This window comes from Choloepus didactylus, chromosome 19 (genome assembly GCF_015220235.1).
Source record: "Choloepus didactylus isolate mChoDid1 chromosome 19, mChoDid1.pri, whole genome shotgun sequence".
Lineage (NCBI taxonomy): Eukaryota > Metazoa > Chordata > Mammalia > Pilosa > Megalonychidae > Choloepus > Choloepus didactylus.
In genome coordinates, this window is record NC_051325.1 from 16,344,320 (window position 1) to 16,351,961 (window position 7,642).

General features: G+C 38.6%; 1 non-coding gene across 1 annotated transcript; it reads right to left on the reverse strand.

Moving 5' to 3' along the window:
- Window positions 1-6,826: 6,826 nt before the first annotated feature.
- LOC119516248 lies at window positions 6,827-7,043 on the reverse strand. The gene has a single exon (XR_005213255.1). It is a non-coding gene; the product is annotated as a small nucleolar RNA U3 (small nucleolar RNA).
- Window positions 7,044-7,642: the final 599 nt, after the last annotated feature.

Genomic DNA, 7,642 nt, shown 5'->3' on the forward strand with positions numbered 1-7,642 from the left:
TATCCCCTGGTAACCTATATTCTAGATTCTAAGATTCTAAGTCTTAGAGTTTGCTTACTGTAATTAATTCACATCAGTGATATCATATAATATTTGTCCTTTTGTGCTTGGCTTATTTCACTCATCATAATGTCCTTCAGGTTCATCCATGTTGTTGCATGCCTCAGGACTTCATTCCTTTTTGCAGTTGACTAATATTCCATCATATGTGTATGCCACAGATTGTTTATCCACTTGCCTGTCAATGGAAATTTGGGCTGTTTCCATCTCTTGGCAATTATGAATAATGCCGCTGTAAGCATTGGTTTACAACTGTCTGTTTGTGTCTTAGCTTTCAGTTCCTCTGAGTATATGCCTAGTAATGGAACTGCTGGATCGTATGGCAATTCTAACCTTAGCCTCCGAGGAACTGCCAAACTGTCTTCCACAGCACGTGCACTATTTACATTCCCACTAGCAATGAATGTGTGTTCCTATTTCTCCACATCCTCTCCAACACATGTAATTTTTATTATATTTTTAAATTGCAGCTGTTCTAGTAGGTGTGAAATGATATCTCATTGTGGATTTGATTTGCTTTTCCCTAGTAGCTAGTGATGCTGAGCATTCTTCATGTGCTTTTTAGCCATTTGTATTTCCTCCTTGGAGAAACAGCTATTCAAATCTTTTTCCCATTTTTAAATTGTTTTTTTGTCTTTTTAATATTGAATTTTAGGATTTCCTTATTTGTTCTGAATATTAAACCCTTATTGGATATGTTGCTTCCAAATATTTTCTCCTGTCAAGTAGGTTGTCTCTTCACTTTCATGACAAAGTCCTTTGACGCACAAAAGTTTTTAATTTTGAGGAGGTCCCATTTATTTATTTTTTCTTTCATTGCTTGTGCTTTGGGTGTAAAGTCTAAGAAACCATTGTCGGGGAGATCTAAGATGGCGGCATAGAGAGGCGTGGAAGCTAAGTAGTCCCCCTTGAACAACTGAAAAAAAAACCCAGAAACAACTAGTATACAATCCAGAATAACTTCAGGAGGACAGATGTGAACATCCAATCATCATACACCAAACTGATTTGGAAGGAATGCCCGAGATCACAGCACAAAATCTGTAAGTAAGAACTGCGGATCCAAATCGGGAGACCCCTCCCCCATAGCCTGAGTAACAAAGCCTCGTGGTGCCAGAGAGAAGCTTTCTCCCAGCAAGCGAATATAGCTCAGCTGAGCTCCAACTGGGGTTTTAATTAGCGAGTGTGAACTGCTCACTACGAGGTGCGAATCCCCAACAAGTAGACAGAGGCTTTGGGTGACGACTAACCTTGGAAAGCTGGAGGGTCTCCTCGGACTAGCTCTGTTCCTTTTTCAACTCAGTGGAGAAAGCCTCGGCCATTTTGAGTTCCCAGTTCTGTGACCCAGACAGGGGTGTGGCACAGGCAGAGAGAGACCATTGAAATGCTAATGACCTCCCCCTAAGGCATCCATCTTCTCTAAAGAGGAAAGGGGTGGGGCCCAGCTTCACTGCCTGCCTTTCATTCAGAACTTACACCAGTCAAGAATTACAGGCTAATCTTTGCATCAGGCAGACAGCATCCCTGCACGGCCCGGCAGCCCGGGGCTTAGCTTGAGGGATGACGTGCACAGCCTTCCCTCAGCAGAGGTCCTGGAAGATCACAGCTGAGAAGGGGGGCCCACTTGGAAAATCCAGGGATGCTATGTCAATGCCAGTGGTATGTGGGTCAGTGACAGAAAATCTGGGCAAAACTGAAATGAAGGCTTAGACTCTTGCAGCAGCCTTGAATCTCCAGGAACCTGGGGCATTTGAATATTAAAGCTGCCCTTCCTCTCTGGCCACTCGTACACGCGCCCCACATTCAGTTCGGATGGCTCCAGCAACACACCCAAACTGAGTTCTCCAACTGAACCCCACAAGAATCATTTCCCCACACACCACAGAGACAGAGTTGGGGAGAACTGACTGGAGGTGTATAGGTGACTTGCAGATGCCATCTGCTGGTTAGTTAGAGAAAGTGTACGCCAAGAAACTGTGTTTCTGAAAAATTAGATTGGTATCTTTTTTTACAACTTGAAAGAACCCTATCAAGCAAAGCAAATGCCAAGAGGCCAAAAACAACAGAAAATCTTAATGCATATGATAAAACCAGACGATATGGAGAATTGAACTCCAAACTCCCAAATCAAAATATTGGAAGAAGCACAGTACTTAGCAAAATTAATCAAAGAACTACAATCAAGGAACGAAAACATGGCAAAGGATTTAAAGGACATCAAGAAGACCATGGCCCAGGATATAAGTGGCATAAAGAAGACTCTAGAAGAGCCTAAAGAAGACATTGCAAGAGTAAATAAAAAAATAGAAGATCTCATGGAAATAAAAGAAACTGTTGGCCAATTTAAAAAGACTCTGGCGGTTGCTGCAAAGGAGAGGCTAGGCCTCCCTGTATTTGTGCCTAAGAGTCTCCTCCTGAATGCCTCTTTGTTGCTCAGATGTGGCCCTCTCTCTCTGGCTAAGCCAACTTGAAAGGTGAAATCACTGCCCTCCCCCCTACGTGGGATCAGACACCCAGGGAAGTGAATCTTCCTGGCAACGTGGAATATGACTCCCAGGGAGGAACGTAGACCTGGCACCGTGGGACGGAGAACATCTTCTTGACCAAAAGGGGGATGTTAAAGGAAATGAAATAAGCTTCAGTGGCAGAGAGATTCCAAAAGGAGCCGAGAGGTCACTCTGGTGGGCACTCTTATGCACACTTTAGACAACCCTTTTTAGGTTCTAAAGAATTGGGGTAGCTGGTGGTGGATACCTGAAACTATCAAACTACAACCCAGAACCCATGAATCTCGAAGACAGTTGTATAAAAATGTAGCTTATGAGGGGTGACAATGGGATTGGGAAAGCCATAAGGACCAAACACCACTTTGTCTAGTTTATGGATGGATGTGTAGAAAAGTAGGGGAAGGAAACAAACAGACAAAGGTACCCAGTGTTCTTTTTTACTTCAATTGCTCTTTTTCACTCTAATTATTATTCTTGTTATTTTTGTGTGTGTGCTAATGAAGGTGTCAGGGATTGATTTAGGTGATGAATGTACAACTATGTAATGGTACTGTAAACAATCGAAAGTACAATTTGTTTTGTATGACTGCGTGGTATGTGAATATATCTCAATAAAATGATGATTAAAAAAAAAAAAAAAAAAAAAGACTCTGGATATTCACAATACAAGATTAGAGAAAGTTGAACAACATCTCAGTGTCCTAGAAGTCCACAGAACAGAAAATGAAAGAACAAAAGAAAGAATGGAGAAAAAAATTGAAAAAATCAAAATGGATCTCAGGGATACGATAGATAAAATAAAATGTCCAAACTTAAGACTCATCGGTGTCCCAGAAGGGGAAGAGAAGGGTAAAGGTCTAGAAAGAGTATTCAAAGAAATTTTGGGGGAAAACTTCCCCAACCTTCTACACAATATAAATACACAAAGCATAAATGCCCAGCGAACTCCAAATAGAATAAATCCAAATAAAGCCACTCCGAGACATATTCTGATCAGACTCTCAAGTACTGAAGAGAAGGAGCAAGTTCTGAAAGCAGCAAGAGAAAAGCAATTCACCACATACAAAGGAAACAACATAAGACTAAGTTGTGACTACTCAGCGGCCACCATGGAGACGAGAAGGCAGTGGCATGACATATTTAAAATTCTGAGAGAGAAAAACTTCCAGCCAAGAATACTTTATCCAGCAAAACTCTCCTTCAAATTCGAGGGAGAGCTTAAATTTTTCACAGACAAACAAATGCTGAGAGAGTTTGCCAATAAAAGACCTGCCCTACTTCAGATTCTAAAGGGAGCCCTACCAACAGAGAAACAAAGAAAGGAGAAAGAGATAGAGAGAATTTTAACAGACATATATAGTACCTTACATCCCAAATCACCAGGACACTCATTTTTCTCTAGTGATCACGGATATTTCTCCAGAAGGGACCGTAAGCTGGGACATAAAACAAGCCTCAAGAAATTTAAAAAAAAAAAAAATTGAATATATGCAAAGCACAATCTCCAACCACAGTGGAATACAAATAGAAGTCAATAATTTTTGAACTGTAACTCCACTATTTACTTCCTACATGATATAAATTACACAAACTCTAATGACAAATCAGTGGTTTTGAACTCAATGTAAAATATGTAATTTTAGACAACTGTATAAAGGTGGGGAATGGAGGAGTATAGGAACATAGTTTATGTGTCCTATTGAGGTGAAGGTGGTATCAAAAAAAAAAAAACCAAGATTGATATGGATTTAAGAGGTTAATTTTAACCCCCACAGCAAACACAAAGAAATTATCAGAGAATATAACCATAGAGATGAAATGTAGAGTTTGGGTTAAGAGAAATGGGGGAAGGGGCAATGGGGAGTTAAGAAATGAGTGTGGAGTTGCTGTTTGAGGTGAAGGGAAATTTCTAGCAATGGATGGTGGGAAAGAGCCTTACAGCATTCTAAATGTGATTAATCCCACTAATGGAAGGCTAGAGAGGGGGTGGAATGGGAAGATTTAGGCTGTATATATGTTTCCACAACTGAAAAAAAAAATGTCTAAATAGATGACAATTGAATGCCAAGGATGAATTTGGATGGGATTGGAGGATAGAGGACAGGTGGCTCAAAGGGACACAGTTGAGACATAAGGTAAAGGAAATATAGAATGTAAGCTTTGTATCATTGTTGAATCTCTGGTACTTCATAGCGGCGCTTGATGGGATTGCATAAAAGAATGTTCTTGTTCATGGGAAGTGTACATGAGGATTATAGTGTATGTTCAAGGATGTGTGCAGCTAGCTCATATATGTTCAGAAGACAGAGCAATAGATGATGGATGATAGATAGGGAGGAAGGGAGGCAGGGAAAGAAATAGCGATGTGACAGTATGTTAAAGTTGGTGGATTGAGCTATCGGGGGAGGGGGGTCGGGGTATGATGGAATTCTTTGTATGGGGTTAGTATTGTTTTTGCAACTGTTCCTATAACTTTGAATTTATTTCAAAAGAAAAAAAGAAAAAAAAGAAAAAAGAAAAAAGAAACCATTGTCTAACACAAGATTCTGAAGATGCTTCCCTACATTTTCTTCTAGGAATTGTATTGTTTTGGATCTTGTATTAAGGTCTTCGATCTATTTTGAGTTAACTTTTGTGTAAGTGTGAGGTGGAGGTTCTCTCTCATTCTTTTGCAGATGGATATCCAGTTCTCCCAGCACAATTTGTTGAATAGGCTGTTCTTTCCCAATTGTGTGGACCTGGCAGCCTTGTCAAATCAATTGGCCATAGGTGGAGGGTCTATTTCTGAACTCTCAATTTGATTCTTTTGGAAGATATATCTATCCTTGGCCAGTACCATGCTGTTTTGACCTCTGTAGCTTTGTAATACGCTTTAAAATCAGGAAGTCTGAGTCCTCCAACCTCTCTCTTCTTTTTCAACATATTTTTGGTTATTTGGGGCCCCTTACCCTTTCAAATAAATTTGATAATTGGCTTTTCCATTTTTGTGAATTAGGCTCTTGGAATTTTGATTGGGATTACATTGAATCTGTAAATTGAGTAGAATTGACATCTTAATGATATTTAGCTTTCCAATCCATGAGCATGGAATGGCCTTCCATTAATTTAGGTCTTCTTTGATTTCTTTTAACAATGTTTTGCAATTTTCTGTGTATAAGTCCTTTACATCCTTGGTTAAATTTATTCCTAGATATTTTATTCTTTTAGTTGCTAATGTGGGTTTTTACCCTTCATTCTGTTCTAATTCCTCTAGACATGCAGTTAGGTCTTTGATTTTAGCTCTTTCTTCTTTTATAATGCAAGCTTTCAGGGCTGTAAATTTCCCTCTCATCACTGTGGTTGCTGCATCCCATAAATTTGATATGCTCTGTTCTCATTTTCATTTATCTCAAGATATTTACTGATTTCCCTTGCAATTTCTTCATTGACCCACTGGTTGTTTGAGTGTTATTCAACTTCCATATATTTGTGGATTTTCCAATTCTCTGCCTGTTACTGATTTCCAGCTTCATTCCTTTATGGTCAGAGAAGATGCTTTGTATGATTTCCGTCTTTCTAAATTTACCGAGACTTGTTTTGTGACCCAACATGTGGTCTATCTTGGACAATGATCCATGTGCACTTGAGAAGAATGTGTATCCTGCTGTTTTGGGGTGCAATGTTCTGTATATGTCTGTTAGGCCTAGTTCACTTATCATATTCAAGTTCTCTGTTCCCTTATTGATGTTCCGTCTAGATATTCTATCTATTGATGAGAGTTGTATATTGAAGACTCCAAATATTATTGTAGAGGTGTCTATTTCTCCCTTCAGTTTTGCCAGTGTTTGCCTCATGTATTTTAGGGCACTATGATTAAGTACATAAATATCTATGATTGTTATTTTCTTCTTGCCGGATTGCTCCTTTTATTAATATATAATAATATATTATTTATTAATATATTGTATTGTTAATAAAATATATTTTTGCAGGTTGAAAAGAAAAGACAAGAAAGAGTGGCTTGGAGTAGTGTGAAAAAACGACAATCATCAATAAAAGTAACTAAAAGGATAAATGCAAAGAAGGACTTCTTTGTCTCTTGAAACAGTTTTTCACTTAAAGTCTCTTTTATCTGATATTACTATAGTTACCCCAGCTCTTTTTTTTTTTGGTTATTATTTGCATGGAATATCTTTTTCCATCCTTTCACATTCAACCTGTGAGTCTCTTGTAAACAGCATATAGTTGGATGGTGCTTTTTTTTTTTTTTTGTAAAGAAAACCACTCAGACTGAGTTCTCTCCCTCTTACTTTTCCAGAAAGGAAGAGAAGAATGATCATCAATGGCAATAAGCAGTTGCAGAAAAGCAACACCTAGAGCCAACTTCATGCTTAGGATAGAACACTGTGCTGTCCCTCATGGTTGTCAGTACCCTATACAGTCAGTGAAAGTTCTCTGGTAACGAACTACAGAAATGATTCTTGAAGCTATAGTCTTTGGATCATCCTTTTTAAATCCATTCTGCCTAACTGTGTCTTTTGTTTGGGGAGTTTAATCCATTAACATTCAGTGTTATTACTATAAACGCAGTACTTACTTGAGCCATATTACTCTTCGGTTTTTATACGTCATACCTTTTTTGTCTCTCTTTTCCTTTGTTGCAACCTCATGTTCTGTATAGTTGAGCTTTTCTGATGTATCTGAATGATTGATCCTTTCTCATTTCTGTTTCTGTATATTTTAAAACTACTTCCTTTGTGGTTACCCTGGGGGAAAATATAATGTTTTCTTGTTCAACTGTATTCTGATTCTTACATGAATTAAAGAGTAGAGTTGTATATTGAGGATACAGGACTATTGGGTTTTGCATTTATCCTTTTATTGATGATTGTCATTTCTTCACACTACTCCAAGCCACTCTCTCTTGTCTTTTCCTTTCAACCTGCAGAACTCCCTTTAGTATTTCTTGTAGGGCAGGTCGCTTATTAATGAACTCTCTCAGTATCTGTTTATCTGTAAATACTTTAAACTCTTCCTCATCTTTGAAGGACAGTTTTGCTGGATAAAGAATTTTTCGCTGGCAGTTTTTCTCTTTC